The following is a 24488-nucleotide window of genomic DNA, read 5'->3' on the forward strand; positions in this document are numbered from 1 at the left end:
ATACCAAAAATATCACTGGTCCTAGGACCGACCCCTGTGGGACCCCGCTCGTCACAGGTGCCCACTGTGATACATCATTACGTACCATGACTCGTTGTTGCCTCCCTGTCAGGTATTCTCTGATCCATTGCAGTGCCCTTCCTGTTATATGCGCCTGATGCTCTAGCTTCTGCACTAATCTCTTGTGAGGAACTGTGTCAAAGGCCTTCTTGCAGTCCAAGAAGATGCAATCAACCCACCCCTCTCTCTCTTGTCTTACTTCTGTTATTTTATCATAAAACTCCAGAAGGTTTGTGACACAGGATTTGCCTTCCGTGAATCCGTGCTGGTTGGCATTTATACTCCTGTTCCGTTCCAGGTGCTCCACCACTCTCCTCCTGATAATCTTCTCCATAATTTTGCATACTATACACGTCAATGACACAGGTCTATAGTTTAGTGCCTCTTTTCTGTCTCCTTTTTTAAAAATGGGAACTACATTTGCCGTCTTCCATACCTCAGGTAGTTGCCCAGTTTCCAGGGATGTGTTGAAGATTGTGGTAAGTGGCACGCACAACATATCTGCTCCCTCTCTAAGGACCCACGGGGAGATGTTGTCTGGTCCCATTGCCTTTGAGGTATCGATGTCCCTTAGCAGTTTCTTCACCTCCTCCTCCGCATCTGTATGTATGTCGTCCAACACTTGTTGGTGTATTCCTTGCTGGTGTCCCCATCTGGTCTGTCCCCCCAGAGTCCTTCCTGTCTCTACTGTAAATACTTCCTTAAATCTCGTGTTGAGCTCCTCACATACCTCTTGATCGTTTCTTGTGAGTTCTCCACCTTCTTTCCTCAGCCTTATCACCTGGTCCTTGACTTGAGGTACTCACCAGCGAGGGACACTTTACACCAGGTGTAAACTTGAGGTACTCACCAGCGAGGGACACTTTACACCAGGTGTAAACTTGAGGTACTCACCAGCGAGGGACACTTTACACCAGGTGTAAACCTGAGGTACTCACCAGCGAGGGACACTTTACACCAGGTGTAAACCTGAGGTACTCACCAGCGAGGGACACTTTACACCAGGTGTAAACCTGAGGTACTCACCAGCGAGGGACACTTTACACCAGGTGTAAACTTGAGGTACTCACCAGCGAGGGACACTTTACACCAGGTGTAAACTTGAGGTACTCACCAGCGAGGGACACTTTACACCAGGTGTAAACTTGAGGTACTCACCAGCGAGGGACACTTTACACCAGGTGTAAACTTGAGGTACTCACCAGCGAGGGACACTTTACACCAGGTGTAAACTTGAGGTACTGACCAGCGAGGGACACTTTACACCAGGTGTGAACCTGAGGTACTCACCAGCGAGGCGTGACAGGTAACCTGTAACCAGAAGACAGAAATACTTGTTATAAAATTAACAACAGTAAAAATGGTATCATGCAGACATTATTGTCTTGACCAAAATGATAATAAATAATAATCGATGATGATGATGATGATGATGATGATGATGATGATGATGATGATGAAGAAGAAGAAGAAGAAGAAGAAGAAGAAGAAGAAGAAGAAGAAGAAGAAGAAGAAGAAGAAGAAGAAGAAGAAGAAGAAGAAGAAGAAGAAGAAGAAGAAGAAGAACAACAACAACAACAACAACAACAACAACAACAACAACAACAACAACAACAACAACAACAACAACAACAACAACAACAACAACAACAAGTAGTAGTAGTAGTAGTAGACGAGGAAGAATTAGAATATTAAGAAGAAGCAGCAGTAGGAGGAGAGAGGTAGCAGAGAGAGAGAGAGAGAGAGAGAGAGAGAGAGAGAGAGAGAGAGAGAGAGAGAGAGAGAGAGAGAGAGAGAGATTCCAAACTAACGCTTAGTTTGGAATATCTCGGAGTGGTTAGAACTCTCTACATAATATATGTGCCGGTTACTTTGTTAAGGCAAACCTCATCTTGGTTTGGTTGAATGGTGTATTATGTGTTAATGACCGCTGCTTCCAAACACAGTCCTGTTCCCTTCCATGAAGATTGTGGCACCTGACCATGGAATAAAGTGTGAATGTTTGTTTCGGCGGACCACACATGTGTTGTGAGTTCTGCAAGCGTATTCGTGTTCCTGTATTCCAGCGTTTAAACTGGGTGAGATTTCTCCTGTATATTGTCTATCACATCCAGCACAAGGAATGGTGGTGTAGGCTTCAGCACTGGTGTTATTCTGGCTGTCGTGTCCTGGTCTGGTGAGATGCTTCGGAATGGCTTTTGAAGGGATGACTGCGACATTAGTGTCACTTTTCTTAAATTCTTCAGTGGTTATAATACCAGCTGTTCCAGTGGAAAGAATGAAACATCCGTTTGAATCTTCGTCCTTCTTGGGTGTGTTTAATCCAGGAAGACGTGTGAAGGGGAATGTAGTATGATAAAGAGGTCACTAATCAGTCATAGCCAGTCACACAGATCAAACAGCTTCCCTAAACACGAAGATTGAAGATGCTGTCAAGGACTGGAAAATAAACATGGATACCCAACTGAACAATTATTTTGCTTACCAAGATGATAAGGCAGAGCAAGATACGCTAGGCGATGCAGTAGTGATTAACAGTCCACTCTTTCCTAGTGAATTAAATCATACCAACTGCAAAGCTACAACTCTCCAGATCATACGTGACCACCTACATGTTAATGTGCCAGTGTCGGAAATAAAAGAATCATGGTTACTAGGGAACCAAGGGATAAAAAGTGTTATGCTCAGATTTCACACACAAGACAGAAAAAAGACCTACTAAGTTCATCTATTAAAGAAAAAAAAAAGATATATACATAAATGAGTCTCACAAGAAAACAACAGAACCTCCTGTACAGTGAGAAAACTAAAACGTGAGAATAATGATAAAATTCACCAGTGCTTTGTACGTGATGGACAAATTCTAGTAAGAAAAACAAATGTAGGCCGTGTGTACTATATTACAAATGAAAATGAACTAGCAAACTTCCTTCATGATGCAAACATTACAGAGTCTGACTAATATTAGTGACCAAATCATTGTACTACGTTAGTGTATGTTATTATGCCATTATTGAACTAATCCCTGTACTATCACCTCCTGGATAGTATTTACTACCTCATTATCTCACGTGTCCCACACAGTTCCTTGTGTGACCCAATTTGTGTTATCTTCCCAGATTTCCCTTTCACAATTTATTACTTGTTAATAAGATACTCTTTAATAATATCTGTATTACCATTTATTCCTACTTAAGTACTGTTATAAGAACATAAGAACGAAGGAACACTGCAGAAGGCCTACTGGCCCATGCGAGGCAGGTCCAAGTCTCCTACCGGCTTAAGCCAATGCACCCAACCTAGTCAGGTCAGGTCACATTGACTTAAGGGAGGAACACGGCAACCGACCTGGTAGCACAAGCTATCAGGTCTAACTCACACCCACCCACATCTACTCATGTATTTATCCAACCTATTTTTAAAGCTACACAACGTTCTGGCCTCTATAACGGTACTTGGGAGTTTGTTCCACTCATCCACAACTCTATTACCAAACCAGTACTTTCCTATATCCTTCCTGAATCTGAATTTTTCCAACTTAAAACCATTGCTGCGAGTCCTGTCTAGGCTAGATATTTTCAGCACACTATTTACATCCCCTTTATTTATTCCTGTCTTCCATTTATACACCTCAATCATATCCCCCCTAATTCTACGTCTTTCTAGAGAGTGCAGATTCAGGGCCCTTAGTCTATCCTCATAGGGAAGGTTTCTGATACATGGGATCATCTTTGTCATCCTCCTTTGTACATTTTCCAGAGAATTTATATCCATTCTGTAATACGGTGACCAAAACTGTGCAGCATAATCTAAATGAGGCCTAACCAAGGATGTATAGAGTTGAAGAACAACCTGAGGACTCCTATTATTTATGCTTCTTGATATGAAGCCAAGGATTCTATTAGCTTTATTGCGAACACTTATGCACTGTTGTCTTGGTTTCAGATTACTGCTAACCAGAACTCCTAAATCTTTTTCGCAATCCGTAATATTAAGATCTACATTATTTAGTTTATATGTGGCATGGTTATTGTCCTGTCCAACATTTAGAACTTTGCATTTGTCTATATTAAACTGCATCTGCCACTTCTCCGACCACTGCATCAGTCTATTCAAATCTTCCTGGAGTGCTCGAATGTCCTCGTCAGAATGAATTCGACGGCCTATTTTGGTGTCATCGGCAAACTTGCCGATGTCGCTCTTTATGCCCTCATCTATGTCGTTTATGTAGATTGTGAACAGCAGGGGGCCCAACACTGACCCCTGTGGAACACCGCTCGTGACGCTTCCCCACTCTGATTTCTCCCCATTTATGCAAACTCTCTGCTGCCTATTTGTCAACCATGCCTCTATCCAGGAAAAAATTTCTCCTCCTATTCCATGTGCTTTAATTTTCCTCAATAGTCTCTGATGAGGGACCCTGTCAAAAGCCTTACTGAAGTCCATATACACAATATCATATTCATTACCATGATCTACCTCCTCAAATACCTTAGTGAAAAAAGTTAATAAATTCGTAAGGCAGGAACGCCCCTTTGTAAAACCATGCTGAGATTCGTTGATTAATTTATGCTTTTCAAGGTGGCTACGAACTGCCTCGGCAATTATTGATTCCATAAATTTTCCCACTATGGAGGTTAGGCTTATTGGTCTATAGTTCGAAGCTAATTTGTCTGGGCTGCCTCCAAGTGAGTCGCCTACCCTGGCAAACTCTGTTGACACCGAGCTCTGAGATGGGTACCTCAGCCTCACAAGTGGCTTATAGGACAGATTTTTTCACAAATGATTGGTATTGCAAGAAACCTCGCCTGCATGCACGTATAAAGGACTAACTTACTTGGTGTTGCAGCATATATCCTGATCTTCAACTTCCTAAGCCTAGCTTTAGCCCCCTTGGACTTCCCCTTGGGAACCACGTGCAACCGGGAGCATTAATTCCTGCAATATTCAATCGTTATTAGTGTCCTGCCTGCACCTCAGAAATTCCTATATCCAAGAGGGTATGTATCCCCTAGTATAACTATGCAGACTCAGACGCTAGCTTCAGACGACTCTGAGACGCTGGTACTTACTGGGCATACTCTCTCTGTAGCACGCCGAGCCCTCAGTTAACTCAACCCACAAATCTCCTAAGTCACTGGCCAGATCCTACGGAAAAAGGTGAATATCTCGTCTTACTGTATGGGCTGATGGAGGAGATCATCTACGGTACATCGAGGTGTCTCTACCAGATTTCCCCAGGTCTCAGATGTGAAGACACGTGGGGGCGCCGCCTGATGTTCACGGCACGTCTTGTCTAGTCAAAGTCTATTCTGCTAATTTTCCCTTCGCTCCCAAACTACAAATAACACACTAGTGTATGTTCCTACTACACTACAGTGCAGTTCCTTGTACCATCTTCCACTAGCTAGTATCAACTACCTCAAATAATATTTCTTTAGTGATATTAATTGCTCAAACTTTATGTTATAAGGCAAATCCAACTCTCAGATTAATTTCATATCACAGTGTCAATCTATCTAAAGGTTGTTTTTACCACTACTTAATTTAGTCCCTTTTTACATTTCTCCTGAAATAATTCTCTATATACCAATAAATTGCACTGACCTTTATTCAGTAATTGCTATACTCCTAGTTCTAACAACAATTAAAGGGCTACTTTCAGGAGATTTAATATTTTTTCCCTCTTGTCCATATTGTCACATTTATTAAAATACTCCAGGTGCTATTGACTACGTCAGGTGCTACTGATTTTGTTTTTAATACATTCTTTTATTATTATATACATTAGCTCCTTTATTTCAGCTGTAAATATCTACCATAGTTCATAAACTCACATTTGTTAAAATAATTAAGGTGCTATTAGATGCTTAAGTGTATAACTGAATTATCTATTCTGTAATAATCCCTTTTTCTTTTAAATTTTTTACAAGTATTAGAATAATTACAGAATCTTATTCATAAGTCTAGTTGTAGATTCAATATAAATCTTATAATATTTTACTCAGAAAATCTAGTTTGTAAAATTACTCTCATCCTATGACTACATAGATCCTGATGTAAACTTTTTACTAAATGAATTACACGAATCAAATAGCAACTGTAATTACTACACAGCAGACCAACCAAAGACATTACTCAGTGCAAACAATAACATAACCATCTTTAACTACAATGTCAGATCCTTAAGCAAACATTATGACGACCTCACGGCATTACTCAATTCCCTTCATTCCAATATATCAATCATCACACTCACAGAAACCTGGCTTAAGCCCGATATTATAGATGTCTATAACATTCCAGGCTACATGGCCATACACATTTGTAGAACAGACCAGCAAGGGGAAGGAACAGCTATATACTACTCAAATCAACTCGAATGTATCAATAAATCTTGCACAAGGGACAAACATGGAGAATATATCATAGCCAAATTTAAATCAAAAGACCTGCAAAAAACCCCTCACAGTTATAAACATCTACAGAGTACCACAGTCAAACATTTATCACTTTAGTGAAAAACTAGGAAACATGATTACTGATGCATACATGAATAAAGACCACCTGCTGCTAACAGGAGATTTCAACATAAACATACTACACGACCAGGACCCACAAGTAACCGAATTCACAAACACAATGAGTAACTGCCTGTTGCTACCAGCAATATCTAAACCTACAAGAATCACCGAGACAAACATCTCCTTAATAGACCACATCTGGACAAACACCATATCCCCTTTAAAATCAGGCATTATCACAGATAACACTAGAGACCACTGCCCAACCTTTCTCATAACTAATCTGGGCAAACTGTCACAAGACATTACTAAAGTAACCTTCAGACTACATAACGAGACAGCAGTTAACAACTTTATAGCAGCTATGAATAACATCGATTGGCAAAATGAACTTGAAACATATACAGATATGAATGAATGTATAAATAATTTTCTAAAAAAAAGCCCAAAGCCTCTATAACAAGCATTGCCCCCCAAAAAATAAACAGGTCACAGCAAAGAGACTGAATAATCCCTGGCTAACACCAAGCATCCTCAAATCCATTAACACAAAGCACAAATATGAAAAACAGTATAGAATGGGTCAAATAACTACAGAACAATCTAAACGTTACTCGTCAGCACTTACCAGCCTGATAAGAAGATCTAAAAAATTGTATTATGAAAATAGATTACATAACGTCAAATGTGATATGAGAAAAACCTGGAAAACTCTATCTGAAATTCTTGGAACCAAAAAGTTATCCAAAAACAAAACAATCAAACTAACAAAATCAGATGAACACCTACTCACTCCAACTGAAACGGCAAACAGACTCAATGTTTTCTTCTCCACCATTGGAAAAAATCTAGCGAACAAAATACCAAGCGCAAACACCCGTCCATCAGACTACCTCGTAGATACCTACCCAAATACGCTATTCCTAGTTCCAACCAACCATCCATAGAATTTACGCTCATCATAAACACCCTTAAAAACAAGGAAGGAGACATAAACAACTTGCCTGCTTTTATGTACAAAAAAGCTTCTCAAGTACTGTCACCAATTATTGCAACGCTCTTCAACAAATCCATTGAATCATCTACCTTCCCAACAATCCTCAAAATAGCGAGGGTCACTCCGATCCACAAAGGAGGTGACCAAGCTGACTTGAATAACTACTGACCAATATCTAACTTACCACTGCTTTCTAAAACCTTTGAAAAAATAATTCATAGACGGATCTATTCCTATCTCGTCTCACACAACATATTAAACCCTTGTCAGTTTGGATTCAGGAATAATAAAAGCACAAATGATGCTATCATACACATGCTAGAACTAATATATACTGCACTTGAAAAGACAGAAGTCTCGCTGGGCATTTTCATTGATTTACGTAAAACTTTCGATACAGTCGACCATGAACTGCTGTACTCCAAACTAACGCACTATGGTATCAGAGGCCACTCCCTCAACTACCTAAAATCATACCTTAGTAGCAGAACTCAATATGTGTATGCAAACGATGCTAACTCTTCCACCCAACTAATCACAGTAGGAGTCCCACAAGGAAGTGTCCTTGAACCACTCCTCTTTCTCATCTACATCAATGATCCACCGAATGCATCATAGCTACTCAAACCCATATTATTTGCAGATGACACTACATTATATGTCTTTTCCCGCCCAAACACAGTCATACTAGCAAACACAGTCATACTAGCAAACACAGTCAGTGCCGAATTGCAGAAAATATCCGCCTGGATGATGACTAATAAACTTACCCTGAATACTGATATAACCTATTTCATTCAGTTTGGAAACAAAGCTGCAAATGACCCATTTAACATAACGCTAAACGGATCATTAGTCACAAGACTCCCAGAGGGAAAATTCCTAGGTATCCACCTTGACAGTAGCCTTAAGTTCCGGACACACATACAACAAATCACCAAGAAAATCACCAAGACTGTAGGCATACTATCAAAGATAAGGTACTATGTTCCACAATCAGCTCTCCTGGCACTGTACCATTCACTCATATACCCCTATCTTACATATGGAATTTGTGCATGGGGATCAACAACATCCAATCACCTAAAACCCCTAATAACCCAGCAAAATGCAGCAGTAAGAATGATAATAAATTCCCACTCCCGCCAGCATACTCCACCATTTTTCAAAAGTCTGAATCTGCTCACCGTTAAGAACATCCATATTTACTCATGTGCCTACTACATACACAGAACAATACACGCAAATATAAACCCTCCACTCAAACTTCTCCTCACCAACCTAAACAGGACACATGACCACAACACAAGACACAGATCTTTTTGATATACCTCGTGTCCATATCACACTGTGTAAAAACTCTATGCACATAAAGGGCCCCAAAATATGGAATTCATTACCAGAAGATATTAAAGTAACCCGGTCTGAAAATCAATTTAAGACTCTTCTCAAAAGCCACTGAATCACCCTAGACTAAATGCTAAATACTCAGTACACACATACTCACTTATGTTCTCCCGCATCATAACTTCAACAATCACTTTGAACCTTTTATCCATTGTTGACAGTAATATAATTGAATCATTGTTTTCACAAAAAGTATTTTTGAATATATGAATATATATTTTGTCTTATACAAATTAGATTCACTTATAATTAATAATCTACTGTACAACTATGAAATAATTACTATCCTACTGTACAACTATGATATAATCCTTAGTGTTAAGTAGACTGTAAGCTAATAATGCTAAGTCAGCCCATAATGCCTAGGCATAATAGAGGCTCTCTTTGCATTGCAACCCATTATTGTAAATACAAAATCTCAATGTACTGTTTGCAAAGACATAAAATAAATAAATAAATAAATAATAATGCCGCTTTCCCTGTCAAGTTACTCTGGGCTAATGATGCTGCAGGCTCTTAAACAGAGGCCGACCAGAAACTCTTGCTTAATATTCTTGTCATGATGACTGAAGAAATGTATGAGGTTCTTCTTATCACCTGATTCTTGGTAAACTTTGAATTTAAGTTGGTGCACGAGTTTTATTATATAGACCTACAGAAATGGGAGTGATGTTATTTTCTTCTTAGACTGTAAAATAAATGAAACGTTCAACTGAATTTTCGCTATTTCTGTAATTCCGGGAGTTTAAACATTTCGATGTTAATACGATGTTATGCACGCAAAACTGAGAGGATGATGCTAGTGGAAACATTTTGCTTTTAACTACTTTATGTACATGTTAGCCAAGACGGCAATTAAAGGAGATTCTATAGCCACTCCGAGTTAGTCTGAAAAATGCTAAAAGAAAATTAACTGACGCTGATACAATGTTCATTAAGGTTACTGAAGGCTGGAAAGGATAGTGGAAGTTTCGTATATGCTTTCATCTGCCATCGTAGCTCTGCTTTAGCTTGGTCTGAAAGGACTCTGGGAAGAGTGAAGAGGCTGGCTAATTGTATTTCCCCTTTTTAATGATGATGTCTTTAATCGTCTTGGGTGGTGAAGGTAAACATTGATAATGGTACCTTGTGCTTGGCCACGTGTTTGGGGAAGATGACAGCGAGATTGAGTGGGGCGTTGCCAATACCAGATGTCACTGGCTTCATGGGTATGTTTGGCTTGATGGCTTAAGCCATTCCATACCTGTTGGCTGGTCTGGGAGTGGCAGGACTAAGATGATAAACCTTCTTGCCCTCTCCAGAACTGACTTACAATTTTAGACAAATTTTCATAGGTACACACACCATATCACCAGTCACAGCAAAGTTCCTCACACCAAAGGACCCCAATGGAAATAAGTCACTCTGTCTGACTTTTTTGGGTTATCCTAGGTTCTCTACATATATGCTGCTATGTATGATAATTCTATGTAACTGTATTGTGTATACCTGAATAAATTTACTTACTTACTTACTTACTTAAAGCAAATCTACAACAAAGCCCAGCTACGTGTCAAGGCCTCTGTTAAGCGCCCATCTTTGTTAGACGCAAGCTTCTATATTGAACTATTATATAGTATAGTGTGAGTGTAATAGGCACATGGTAGGCAACAACACCCGAAGTTCGTCTACCAAAAAAAAAAAAAAAAAAAAAAAAAAAAAAAAAAAAAAAAAAAAAAAAAAAAAAAAAAAAAAAAAAAAGATGTGTATACGACTGATTACTATCTGTCTGTTTCTCTTGATTTTTTTTGTCTGTCTTTCTTTTATTTCTTTCTGTTAGTTTCCCTTGTTTTTTTCTTTAAAATAAGTTACGATTAATAATAAGAATTTATCCAATAATTTACTGAAATCTTACACTAACTTGAACAATACTGCTCGAAAAATATACTTTTGTAAACACTGTTTAGATTTAAGTAAACTGATAAATACAAGGTATACACATACTGATGAATACAAGGTATACACATACTGATGAATATAAGGTATACACATACTGATGAATACAAGGTATACACATACTGATGAATACAAGGTATACACATACTGATGAATACAAGGTATACACATACCGATGAATACAAGGTATACACATACTGATGAATATGAGGTATACACATACTGATGAATACAAGGTATACACATAATGATGAATATAAGGTATACACATACTGATGAATACAAGGTATACACAAACTGATGAATACAAGGTATACACATACTGATGAATACAAGGTATACACATACTGATGAATACAAGGTACACAAACTGATGAATACAAGGTATACACATACTGATGAATACAAGGTATACACATACTGATGAATACAAAGTATACACATACTGATGAATACAAGGTATACACAAACTGATAAATACAAGCTATACACATACTGATGAATACAAGGTATACATATACTGATAAATACAATGTATTCACTGGTGAATACAAGGTATACACATACCGATGAATACAAGGTATACACTGATGAATATATAGTATACACATACTGTTGAGCACACGGTATATACAAATTGGACAACACAAGTTATATACATATTGATGAACACAAGATATGCAAATGCTGATGAATACAAGATATACGCATTGATAATTACAAGATATACGCATTGATAATTACAAGGTATACACAGTTGCAATTGCAAGTACATATGTAAATTGAGTGGTGGCAAGCAAGCAGAGCCAGCGTAGCTGCGTGTTGGACGCCAGTCAACTGTACTGTGTGTATGGTAATGTTGTGGAAGAGATGAAATTGTGGTGTGTGTCTAAGAGCGAGAGAGAGAGAGAGAGAGAGAGAGAGAGAGAAGTGAGTCTGAATTCAAGTAATATGTTACTGAATATCATATGTATATGAATAAAAAGAGAGATGCAGGGTGGACATGAACTGTGGTCCTGGGATTGACAGCTCTAACACTGAGTTACTCAGCTTCTTACAGGGAAAATTTGTAAACAGTACTGTGTTTTCCGTCAGAGGCACCAACTGTAATGCAACTGACTCCTCCCCACAGCCCAAGAGCTTTAGCAGTATAGCTATTCTTACCTCCCTCATAGTTATATAGTCTATGAACTTAGTTTAAGTCGCAGTAAATGACCGACATTAATAAACAGAAAGATGGACGGGAGGCTACAGGACAACGGTTAAAACCTCCAGTTCATTTTGCAATTTATTCATTTACAGTCGTTTATTACGACTTAAACTGAGTTCATATATATATATATATATATATATATATATATATATATATATATATATATATATATATATATATATATATATATATATATATATATTCACCAACTTATTCATGAAAAAGAATTCTCAATGTATTTGTTTCATGTTTTTTAGCCTGTGAGTAAAATTTAGAACATATAAGCCAGCCTGTGGTAATTTGTCTTTTATGTTGGGCAACTGTGAGAAAATATTTAATATGTACGCCAGTCTATGTGTTTATTGTGATATACACCAGCCTTTACGTATGCTGTGAAATACGCTAGCAGCCTATACGTATATTGTGAAATACGCTAGCAGCCTATGCGTATATTGTGAAATACGCTAGCAGCCTATGCGTATATTGTGAAATATGCTAGCAGCCTATGCGTATATTGTGAAATACGCTAGAAGCCTATGCGTATAATGTGAAATACGCTAGAAGCCTATGCGTATATTGTGAAATACGCTAGCACATTGTGAAGCGTTCATCATTGTGTGAGGACAATATGTATTATTAACAGAAACCTTACTAATGCATGACCTACGATATCTGGACTTATTAATGTTAGGTAAATATTTTATATGGATGACAACGAGCACTGGGGGAGGCAGTGGTGCTGGGGAGGGAGGGGGGTAGGGGTGATGCTGGGGGAGGGAGGTGGGGTAGGGGTGGGGTGGGGGAGGGACGGTTGGGGTGGTGCTGGGGGTGGTGCTGGGGGAGGGAGGTGGGGTAGGGAGTGGTGCTGGGGGAGGGAGGTGGGGTAAGGGTGGTGCTGGGGAGGGAGGTGGGGTAGGGGTGATGCTGGGGGAGGGAGGTGGGGTAGGGAGTGGTGCTGGGGAGGGAGGTGGGGTAGGCGTGATGCTGGGGGAGGGAGGTGGGGTAGGGAGTGGTGGTGGAGGAGGGAAGGTTGGGGTGGTGCTGGGGGTGGGTGCTGGGGGAGGGAGGTGGGGTAGGGAGTGGTGCTGGGGGAGGGAGGTGGGGTAAGGGTGGTGCTGGGGGAGGGAGGTGGGGTAGGGGTGATGCTGGAGGAGGGAGGAGGGGTAGGGAGTGGTGCTGGGGAGGGAGGTGGGGTTGGGGGTGGTGCTTGGGGAGGGAGGTGGGGTAGGGAGTGGTGCTGAGGGAGGGAGGTGGGGTCGGGGTGGTGCTGGGGGAGGTAGGTGGGACAGGGGTGGGGGATGGGGTGGGGGTGGGGGGGATGGGGGGGGGAGGTTGAGGTAGGTGGGGTAGGGGTGGTGCTGGGGAGGGATGTTGGGTAGGGAGTGATGCTCGGGAGGGAGGTGTGGTTGGGAGTGCTGCTTAGGGAGGGAGGTGGGGTCGGGGGTGGTCCTGGGGGAGGCAGGTGTGGTAGGGGGTGATGCTGGGGGAGGGAGGTGTGGAAGGGGTGGTGCTTGGGGAGGGAGGTGGGGTAGGGAGTGGTCCTGGGGAGGCAGGTGGGGTACGGGGTGGTGCTGGGGGAAGCAGGTGATGTACGAGGTGGTGCTGGGGGAGGGGAAGAGGGGTGTTGCGGTGGTTAGGAGGGAGAGGAGGGAGGGAGGCAAAGAGGGAGGGAGGGTGGGAGGGAGTGAGCATGGGAGGGAGGCAGAGACTCGACTCACGAAATCGTAATGACACGATTGCAAACAAACCATACCACGGGTGGGGATAGAACCCGCGATCAGAGAGTCTCAAAACTCCAGACCGTCGCATTAGAGTCAGACGGTCTGGCAGAGAGGGTGGGAGGGAGGGAGAGAGGGTGAGATGGAGGCAAAGAGGGAGGGAGGGAGGGAGGGAGGGAGGGAGGGAAGGAGGGATAGAGGGAGAGAGGGTGGAAGGGAGGCAGAGAGCGTGGGAGGGAGGGAAGGAGAGAGGGTGGGAGGGAGGGAAGGAGAGAGGGTGGGAGGGAGGCAGAGAGGGTGGGAGGGAGGGAGGGAAGGAGAGAGGGTGGGAGGGAGGGTGAAATTAAAGAGTGTCATCACTCATCATTACCTCTATATCTCCTTCCTTCTCAACACTGCTTTCCATCTCTCCTCCTCCTCCTCCTTTCCCTTCAAGGAAGGTTCCTTGATGTTATAGGGTTCTTGAGCCAAGGAACTGAAGCTACTCCTTTGCTTCCTTAGATCAAACTTGACTGCCTCTCATTTCTCAGGAGCTATATTACCCTGGAGGGTTTCGCTCTTCCCGATGAACAATATTCCCTATTGTCTCTCTTCTCTCATTATTCTCCAATCTGTCTTCCTTGTCCATTATTATGTTTGCTTCTTCTTCTTCTTCTTCTTCTTCTTCTTCTTCTCCTTCTTCTTCTGAGACGAAGGTGTTATCCTGCCTGTTACCTTAGTACATTATTTCATACCCCCGCCCCTCCCCCTCTCACCTTCTTTATCTTCACTTGTTTTCTCTCCTCTTTCATCTTGGTGTGCATTCGTCTTTTCCTCTCTCTCTCTCTCTCTCTCTCGCTCCCACATATTATCATCTTATCATCTGTCTATCTTCAATTATAACTATAAGTCAGATCGATATTTCCTTCACTTTCTTTTCCTCACTTTTACTCCTCTCTTCTCCTTATCTTCCCAAACCACTCATCCCATCTTTGTTCTCTACTTCTTTTACCTCTTCCTTTTACTCTTCTACCTCTTGCCTCTGTTTCTCCTACTCCTCTTCCTCTTGCTCCTCTTCTGACTACTTCTCTTTTTCTTCTCTTCCTCCTACTCCTCTTCTCCTCTTCCTCCTACTCTTCTTCTCTTCCTCCTACTTTTCATCCTGATGCTGATGCAGCCCAACTGGGACAGCCCCATTCTAGGAAAGGCATAAAAAAACTTGCTTACTGCTTCAATGTCCTACAGGGAGATTTCCCATCTTAAAGCTGTGAGTGTACTTCACTCTTGGGACTTCCTAAGAATTCCCATTGCTGCAATGGGCACACTTCTCGACCCCCAGACCTTCCCCCAATGCAGTGGCTCTCTGCCTCGCTACCCTAATTCGCGTGGAACATATATGCATTTGTAGTGACTGGCAAGCTGAGCAATATGCTCTACATAGGCTAAGCTTTTACAAAACCAAGGGTTGGCATACGCAACACAATGAGGTCAATAGCATCATCAAGAAGAGCCTTGCTTGTGGTCAGTGCTGGGCTGAGAGAAATCCGCAATTCCTAACAGCCAGGAATTCTCACTGCCCAGCTAACCACTCTGATGTGATCATCAACTTTCCCTGGAAAGAATGACAGATTCTTAGCATAGGACTATACCTGTGTCGATTGTGGCTGACACCGTCAGAGCGTTCAGCTTTATATATATATATATATATATATATATATATATATATATATATATATATATATATATATATATATATATATATATATATATATATATATATATATGTCGTGCCGAATAGGCAGAACTTGCGATCTTGGCTTAAATAGCAACGCTCATCTTGCCATATAGGACAAGTGAAAATTTGTGTATGCAATAATTTCGCCAAAATCATTCTGAACCTAACGAAAAAAATATATTTCACTGTGTTTGTTTAGTATTAAATTACTGTAAACAAATCTAAAATATATTTAGTTTGGTTAGGCTAAAGTAAATTGTTCTTGTTATAATAAGGTTAGGTAAGTTTTCCAAGTTCCTTTTGGTGCAAAATTATAAATTTTTGCATCAACATTAATGAAAAAAATATATCTTTAAACATATAAAAGAAAATTTTAGAAAGGATTTAATTTTTAATGAGTTCTTGCTAATCGACCAGTTTTACATATTCGGCACGACATATATATATATATATATATATATATATATATATATATATATATATATATATATATATATATATATATATATAAGACGGGCAGTGGAACCAAGCTACACTTCCAGTCAGACTAGGAGGCACTGGTGTCCGCAAGTCATCATATATATATATATATATATATATATATATATATATATATATATATATATATATATATATATATATATATATATCGACAACTGAACGGGTATTCGACCCATGGTCTTGACTGTACAGGTCCGGTTCTGTATCACTGGTCTACGAGACTTACAATGGTACAGTTTCTCAGACATCATTGTCTGCACCAGTAACCACCATCCGTATCCCAGTGCTACCATGGAAATAAGTGAAATTAAAGCAAAGAATAGTACTGCAGCTGGCCAGAGACTGAACTCAAGACTTTCATAGCAGGTCCCTGACACTCTCGATCGACATTACATCCCGCCTCATAACGCTAGATATCCAGTGAAATGGAAATAAATAGTATAAAATACCGACACAATGAAAATATAAACACTTAAGCAGTATAATGTGATTCTTTACTGACAACGTTCTGCTCATGCAGTGGGCTTTATCATGTCACAAACAGATCTACCCAGGTAAAAGGTATATGAGTATTTATAGGATGAGAATGGTGGGTCAGGTGGAGAAAGATGCATGTAACAATCTTCCGAGTAGGGTGATAGAGCGTGAAACCTTGAGTAGCTTCGAAAAGATATTGGATAAGTATACGAGTGGACCTTCTGCAGTGTTCCTCCATTCTTGTGTTCTTATGTGGGATAGCGATGAAGAAATTTATTGGCACAGGGTTCAGCTATGTTATAGAAGCCGTTGTTCTGGTTGAAGTTGTTGGATATACAGATAAGTGATGATTCAAGGATTCTTCGGTATTGAGTGTTGTCTTCTCTGGCGATAAGTCTTGCGTTTCTGTAGTTGATTAAATGGTTGTGTGAATTTCGGTGTTGAACACAGGCATTCCTTGGATCGTCAGATCTGCCTGCGTACTGATGTTCTGAAATACGTGTTTGGAGGTCTCTGGATGTTTCGCCAACGTATAATTTGCTGCAGTAATTACAAGAGACTGTGTATACCCGAGCAGAGGATTGAAGCCTGTCTTGTCTATTACTGGTAATGTCCTTGATTGTGGTGGATGTGGAGGTAGATACTTGGAATGATGTTTTGGAAAAGATGTTGAAAACGTGTTTGGCAATGGAGTTGGTGGGGAGGACTATGTATCTCTTCTCGGCAGTGTCTTCTCTGGGTGTGTTAAAGATATTTAATGGCCGTCGTCTGCAGTCTTTAATGAAATGATGAGGATAGTGAAGTTTAGAAAATATTTGTTCAATATGAGAGCATTGTTCCCCAAGGAACTCACTGCTGCAGATTCTGAGTGTGTGCAGGAAAAAGCCTATAATTACACTTCGTTTAGTTTTGGTGTCGTGGTGAAAGTAGAAGTGGAGAAGATCATGTTGGTTGGTAGGTTTTCAATAGACTTTACAACGAAGTTCATTGTCAGCTTTGCAGAGAAGAACGTCAAGGAAAGGAAGAGTGTTGTCGACTTCTTCGTCTAGTGTGAACTGGACTGAGGGCTCGACCTGGTTGAGCCAGAGAAGACAACACCCAATACCGAAGAATCCTGGAATCATCACTTATCTGTATGTCCAACAACTTCAACCAGAACAACGGCTTCTATAACACAGTTGAACCCCTTGCCAAGAAACTTCTTCAGCGTTATTCCACATAAGAACATAAGAATCGAGGAACACTGCAGGTCTACTCATATACTTATCCAATCTCTTTTTAAAGCTACCCAAGGTTCTAGATTCTATTACCCTTCTCGGAAGATTGTCACATACAGCATTCTCCACCTGACCCAGCATTCTCCACCTGATGCCATCCTATAAATATGTACGTACCTTTTACCCAAGTAGATCTGTTTGTGACTTGATAAAGCCCACTGCGTGTGCGAAACGTTGTCAATAAAGATCACATTATACTGCTTAAGTGTTTATATTTCTATCCAGTGAAATCACTATACATATTTCTTCCGGGTGACCCAAAAAGATGAAACATAATTATCGTCATTCATTTAGTCACTGTCTTGCTAGAAGCGTGCTGACATCACTGTTCAGATGGCCTTCTGAACTCCAAAATCCCTACCCATTATTCAGTGTGCAGGCTTTGTAATTCCCACATTTAGGACTGGTTAACAAGTCTGGTTAACAAGTTCCCCTGAATCTCTTCAGAAAGGTTTCTTTGCTCACACTCCAATAGCACAAAGTCACAAAAATCACTTGCTTGCTAGAGATTTGTATGTTCAAATCCCTAACACTCAAAGCCTCCTTTACCCCATCTCCTTTCAACTTTTCCTGGGATAGCCCCTACACCCTTCTTATCTCCACAAAAGATGTATACACACCCTAAGTCTTCCTTTTTACTCCATCCTCTCTAAATACCTCAATAACTCCTCATTAACCTTAAGAATAATACGTCTGTTAAGCCCACAACTTTTATTCTCAAAGTTCTGAATTCTTCATAAAATATTCACGCCACACATTGCCATAAAACACAACAACTCACGGTCTATAGCCTCCTGCTCGCTGCAGCGTTTTAAAACTTACGATTAGTAACATACAGTGAAGAAATACACAAACCATTCCAAAACTATATTCCTTTCTATTTTTAACATTTCTGTTTTAATCCGGTCAGGCTCAACTACTTTACTCCCTTTCATTTCACTCACTACCTCACACACCTTCCCCATAATCACATCTGGCTCTTCCATACTTCTAAACAATTTTATACCATCTTGCCCATGCATGAAGTCACAGCCTTTCTTTATTAACATTTAGTAGCATCAGAAAATATTCTTTACATTTTCCCAGCACCTCCACCTTCTCATCTAAGGACTCACCTCTTTAGTTTTCAATTGTTAAATTCATTAGTTTCCCAAGGCTTTTCGATTTATTAATCGTATTCCAAAAATATCTTTCTCTCAGCAAAATTTGTTGATACAATGTCACTCTCAATGGCTTGCCTTCTACAGCCACTCACCACTCTTTTAACCTCTCTTTTACTCTCCATATACTCTGCTTTCAGTGTATCATTTCTAAATGTAAAAAAAAAAAAACTCATACGCTAACTTTTTCTTTCTTACCACCCTCTTAACCATATCATTCCACCAATTGCTCTTCCCTCGCATACCCAACCTTTTATATCACACACTTCTGATGCACACTCTAACACTGTATTCTTAAGTCTACCTCATGCCACTTTTACTCCCCCCTTCTTATTATCTGTGCTCTCTCTAGCGCACATTTTACCAAATAGTTGCTACTATATTACCCATACTATACTATATTACCTATACTATACTATATTACCTATACTATACTATATACTATATTATATTACCTATACTATACTACATACTATATTATATTATCTATACTATACTATATTACCCATACTAATAAAACCAATTTTTCATATCCTATCTTTATTCTAATCCATATAATTCTTTATTTTATACACCTGTATCCCCCACTGTAGTTCTCTCAGATACACCCGATTTAACATCATTTAGTCTTCCACACTGAAATTCTCTTACCCCTTTATCCTTGTTTCAGTTAGAGCTCAACCATCCAGCTTCTTTTCATTCAAAATAAGTTATTTCTCCTTTGCACCACATCTACGCACATATAACACAACTTTATTTATTTCGTTATAGTTTTATTAATGTATACAAGAGGGGGTTACTAGCCCCTTGCTCCCGGCATTTTAGTTGCCTCTTATGACACGCATGGCTTACGGAGGTAATATTCTACTCCATTTGCCCATGGAGATGACAGGAAACACTGCAAGGACATGAACTACAATGGCATTATATGGAAACTGCATGAGTAGTATGAGCTAAATGTAAATAATAAGAGCATGATGTACCAGTTATCTTACGTGTCTGTGAGAGAGTCAAGACACCAGCAATTCTACCATTACCTGGAGGTTATCTGGATGTTATTCTAGGGATCAACGCCCCCGCGGCCCAGTCCATGACCAGGCCATTGCGTAAAGCAATTACAGGCTTCCGTTTCACCCTCATTTAAATGGACTGTTGTACCTCTGACCTCCCAGGGAGGTTGCTGCTTGCCAGTTTACAAACTATACAAATATATTATATATATATACATATGTATATATATATACATATGTATATATATATACATATATTAGCATATGAGAAGTTTTTACAAAGTAGAAGTGATGCAAGGAGGGAAGAGTATATGGAGAAAAAGAGAGAAGTTAAGAGAGTGGTGAAGCAATGTAAAAAGAGAGCAAATGAGAGAGTGGGTGAGATGTTATCAACAAATTTTGTTGAAAATAAGAAAAAGTTTTGGAGTGAGATTAACAAGTTAAGAAAGCCTAGAGAACAAATGGATTTGTCAGTTAAAAATAGGAGAGGAGAGTTATTAAATGGAGAGTTAGAGGTATTGGGAAGATGGAAGGAATATTTTGAGGAATTGTTAAATGTTGATGAAGATAGGGAAGCTGTGATTTCGTGTATAGGGCAAGGAGGAATAACATCTTGTAGGAGTGAGGAAGAGCCAGTTGTGAGTGTGGGGGAAGTTCGTGAGGCAGTAGGTAAAATGAAAGGGGGTAAGGCAGCCGGGATTGATGGGATAAAGATAGAAATGTTAAAAGCAGGTGGGGATATAGTTTTGGAGTGGTTGGTGCAATTATTTAATAAATGTATGGAAGAGGGTAAGGTACCTAGGGATTGGCAGAGAGCATGCATAGTTCCTTTGTATAAAGGCAAAGGGGATAAAAGAGAGTGCAAAAATTATAGGGGGATAAGTCTGTTGAGTGTACCTGGTAAAGTGTATGGTAGAGTTATAATTGAAAGAATTAAGAGTAAGACGGAGAATAGGATAGCAGATGAACAAGGAGGCTTTAGGAAAGGTAGGGGGTGTGTGGACCAGGTGTTTACAGTGAAACATATAAGTGAACAGTGTTTAGATAAGGCTAAAGAGGTCTTTGTGGCATTTATGGATTTGGAAAAGGCGTATGACAGGGTGGATAGGGGGGCAATGTGGCAGATGTTGCAAGTGTATGGTGTAGGAGGTAGGTTACTGAAAGCAGTGAAGAGTTTTTACGAGGATAGTGAGGCTCAAGTTAGAGTATGTAGGGAAGAGGGAAATTTTTTCCCAGTAAAAGTAGGCCTTAGACAAGGATGTGTGATGTCACCGTGGTTGTTTAATATATTTATAGATGGGGTTGTAAGAGAAGTAAATGCGAGGGTCTTGGCAAGAGGCGTGGAGTTAAAAGATAAAGAATCACACACAAAGTGGGAATTGTCACAGCTGCTCTTTGCTGATGACACTGTGCTCTTGGGAGATTCTGAAGAGAAGTTGCAGAGATTGGTGGATGAATTTGGTAGGGTGTGCAAAAGAAGAAAATTAAAGGTGAATACAGGAAAGAGTAAGGTTATGAGGATAACAAAAAGATTAGGTGATGAAAGATTGAATATCAGATTGGAGGGAGAGAGTATGGAGGAGGTGAACGTATTCAGATATTTGGGAGTGGACGTGTCAGCGGATGGGTCTATGAAAGATGAGGTGAATCATAGAATTGATGAGGGAAAAAGAGTGAGTGGTGCACTTAGGAGTCTGTGGAGACAAAGAACTTTGTCATTGGAGGCAAAGAGGGGAATGTATGAGAGTATAGTTTTACCAACGCTCTTATATGGGTGTGAAGCGTGGGTGATGAATGTTGCAGCGAGGAGAAGGCTGGAGGCAGTGGAGATGTCATGTCTGAGGGCAATGTGTGGTGTGAATATAATGCAGAGAATTCGTAGTTTGGAAGTTAGGAGGAGGTGCGGGATTACCAAAACTGTTGTCCAGAGGGCTGAGGAAGGGTTGTTGAGGTGGTTCGGACATGTAGAGAGAATGGAGCGAAACAGAATGACTTCAAGAGTGTATCAGTCTGTAGTGGAAGGAAGGCGGGGTAGGGGTCGGCCTAGGAAGGGTTGGAGGGAGGGGGTAAAGGAGGTTTTGTGTGCGAGGGGCTTGGACTTCCAGCAGGCATGCGTGAGCGTGTTTGATAGGAGTGAATGGAGACAAATGGTTTTTAATACTTGACGTGCTGTTGGAGTGTGAGCAAAGTAACATTTATGAAGGGATTCAGGGAAACCGGCAGGCCGGACTTGAGTCCTGGAGATGGGAAGTACAGTGCCTGCACTCTGAAGGAGGGGTGTTAATGTTGCAGTTTAAAAACTGTAGTGTAAAGCACCCTTCTGGCAAGACAGTGATGGAGTGAATGATGGTGAAAGTTTTTCTTTTTCGGGCCACCCTGCCTTGGTGGGAATCGGCCGGTGTGATAATAAAAAAAAAATAAAAAAAATATGTGACGAAATGTAAAACTTATCAATTAGCAAGAATTAATTTAAAATTAAGTCCTTTCTAAAATTTTCTCTTATACGTTTAAAAACCCATTGGCCAAACATTCACAAAAATACAACACAAAATAAAACAACATAGGTAACTCAGAGCTACATCTCGAATACTTTGTCCAGCTCCCCGGTGGTGGGCCGCGTGGCCAGAATGCTGCAGGCATTTTCTCTCTGGATCGCAACACTGAGTCTCTGAAAGAGGAAGCTGGTCGCCCTGTGGTCCTTGGTTTCTATGATGAGCTTTTCACCCAGCTCTTTGAGGAACTTTAGAGCACACTTGCCCATGCTTGAAGGGTTTCTGACCCTATTAGAATGAAGTTATAGCAAGAGGGAAGGTCTTCATATTTTCGGATCTTCTGGGTCTCCCTGTGGCTGGCAGCTCCACCCCCTTCCACTACGGAGTATGGCAAGTAGGTGTCTGCCAATGTGGCAGCACAGGTGTAGTCCCAGGCAATCTGCTTTCCATCCTTCCAGGGTAGCATAGTGGCTCCATCAGGACGCTTTTGACTTCCATCAGACCTCTGTACTTGGGGTTCCCGTTGAGCTGGGCAACGGGTTGTGGCAAGGCTTCTCTTTATGATGTCATTGACCTCCTCATGTCTGGCATACTTCCCTTCTGCTGTGTGACACACGAGACCATGAAGTCCAAATTGATCAGCTGTCGCCCTGCCGCAAATACACCTATGTTCGGTGAGGATGAGGGCAGCTAGGCGAAGAGCAACACCAATCTGAATGGCCTGTGGGTCGAGATGGGTGCCCAGGGAGGAATTGGGAACAGCTAACAGGAAATCTCCTGAGTGTGGTGCCTTCACTGCCAGGAGACGAGCTTTGTTCTTTCCTGAAGCATTGGAGAGCATTGTGTTGGCGATTTTTTCCATGATCGGTTTGTCCCAGTGGGACCGTTTGTGCTGTTTGGGAGGAGCTGGTCTACTGGAAGAGTCTGTAAGGGTGTCCCACCGAATCGCTGCTTCAGTAAACCTAGGGTCTTGAGTTCCTACCATGTCTCTCAAGCGTTCGGGAACTATCTTCTTGACTAATGCACTGGAAGCCAAACACGAAGACAGAAAAGCAGGTAAAGCAACATGCGTTGCTTTACACACCCCTATACCTCCCAGTCACACTGGGAGGGCTGCCTGATCCCATTGCTCATCCTCTAGTGACAGGTTAAGTGCCTTCTTAAAAGTTGATCTCAGGTGTGCGTCATATTCATCGAGTGTTGGGTTGTCAAAAGAGGGTGCACACCTCAAGAAGTGAGTCTTGGCATAGTAAGACACCTTGTGAGGAGATACAGAGCATCATGGGCATCAAGATCGCTTATTCTCTTCTCCATTCTCATCAGGTCATTCAATTTGTCCCTGAGGACAGTGTTGATGGCCTGGTGACCCAGCGGTGCCCCCAAGAGGGTAATGTTGGACGGAGTGGTAGTTGAGACTTTCGGGAGGATTCTTCACACAGCATTATTTCCTGGTTCACTGAGGGTTTGCTGTAGCCAGCTGAAATGAAGGGAAAAAGACTGGGGAACCGATTCTGAACAGCTGGCAAAACAGCATCTCTCTTCACCATATTAAAGGCATTTCTAAAATCAAGTTTGACTATGGCCTTGTCTTCTGGTAGGTCCCTGATGTATGCCCTTGTGGCATGAGCTGCAGCTTCACTGCCTTGAGAGACCCCAAAGCCCAGCTGGTGTGGCTGGAGTAAAGTGGCAGCTTCTAGGCAAATGTTTCTCACTGCTGCTTTGGCAACGAGACGGCGAAGAGTGTTTCCAACTGCAATGGGTCTGATTTCCCCATCCCTCTTCTTCAAAGCACATAGTGAGGCTCCAAAAAAGAAAGGTTCAATTTCTTCTGGGATTCGCCCAGCCAGGCAATTGTTGACGAAAGTTGTTAACTCGGTGAGAAGAATTGATGCAGATTCACCGAGTACTGGATTTACCATCTCTTTGAGGTACTGAGGTCGAATTCCAGTGTAACCTCCTGCAGATCATGCTGGAAATGACACAATCGCCTTATAGATTTCCGA

The 24488-nt window shown here is 41.1% G+C and overlaps 1 protein-coding gene across 6 annotated transcripts in view; it reads right to left on the reverse strand.

Annotated features, from left to right (window-relative positions):
* LOC128688563 (octopamine receptor beta-2R-like) overlaps positions 1 to 24488 on the reverse strand; it is a 1632995-nt gene that overhangs the window by 1383476 nt on the left and 225031 nt on the right. For all 6 annotated transcript variants that reach the window (XM_070082740.1, XM_070082747.1, XM_053776437.2 and 3 more), the window contains one exon: positions 1351 to 1371. The gene's annotated coding sequence lies outside the window, so the exon portion shown is untranslated. The remainder of the gene's footprint in view (positions 1 to 1350; positions 1372 to 24488) is intronic.

The sequence above is a fragment of the Cherax quadricarinatus genome, chromosome 1, assembly GCF_038502225.1.
Source record: "Cherax quadricarinatus isolate ZL_2023a chromosome 1, ASM3850222v1, whole genome shotgun sequence".
NCBI classification, from domain to species: domain Eukaryota; kingdom Metazoa; phylum Arthropoda; class Malacostraca; order Decapoda; family Parastacidae; genus Cherax; species Cherax quadricarinatus.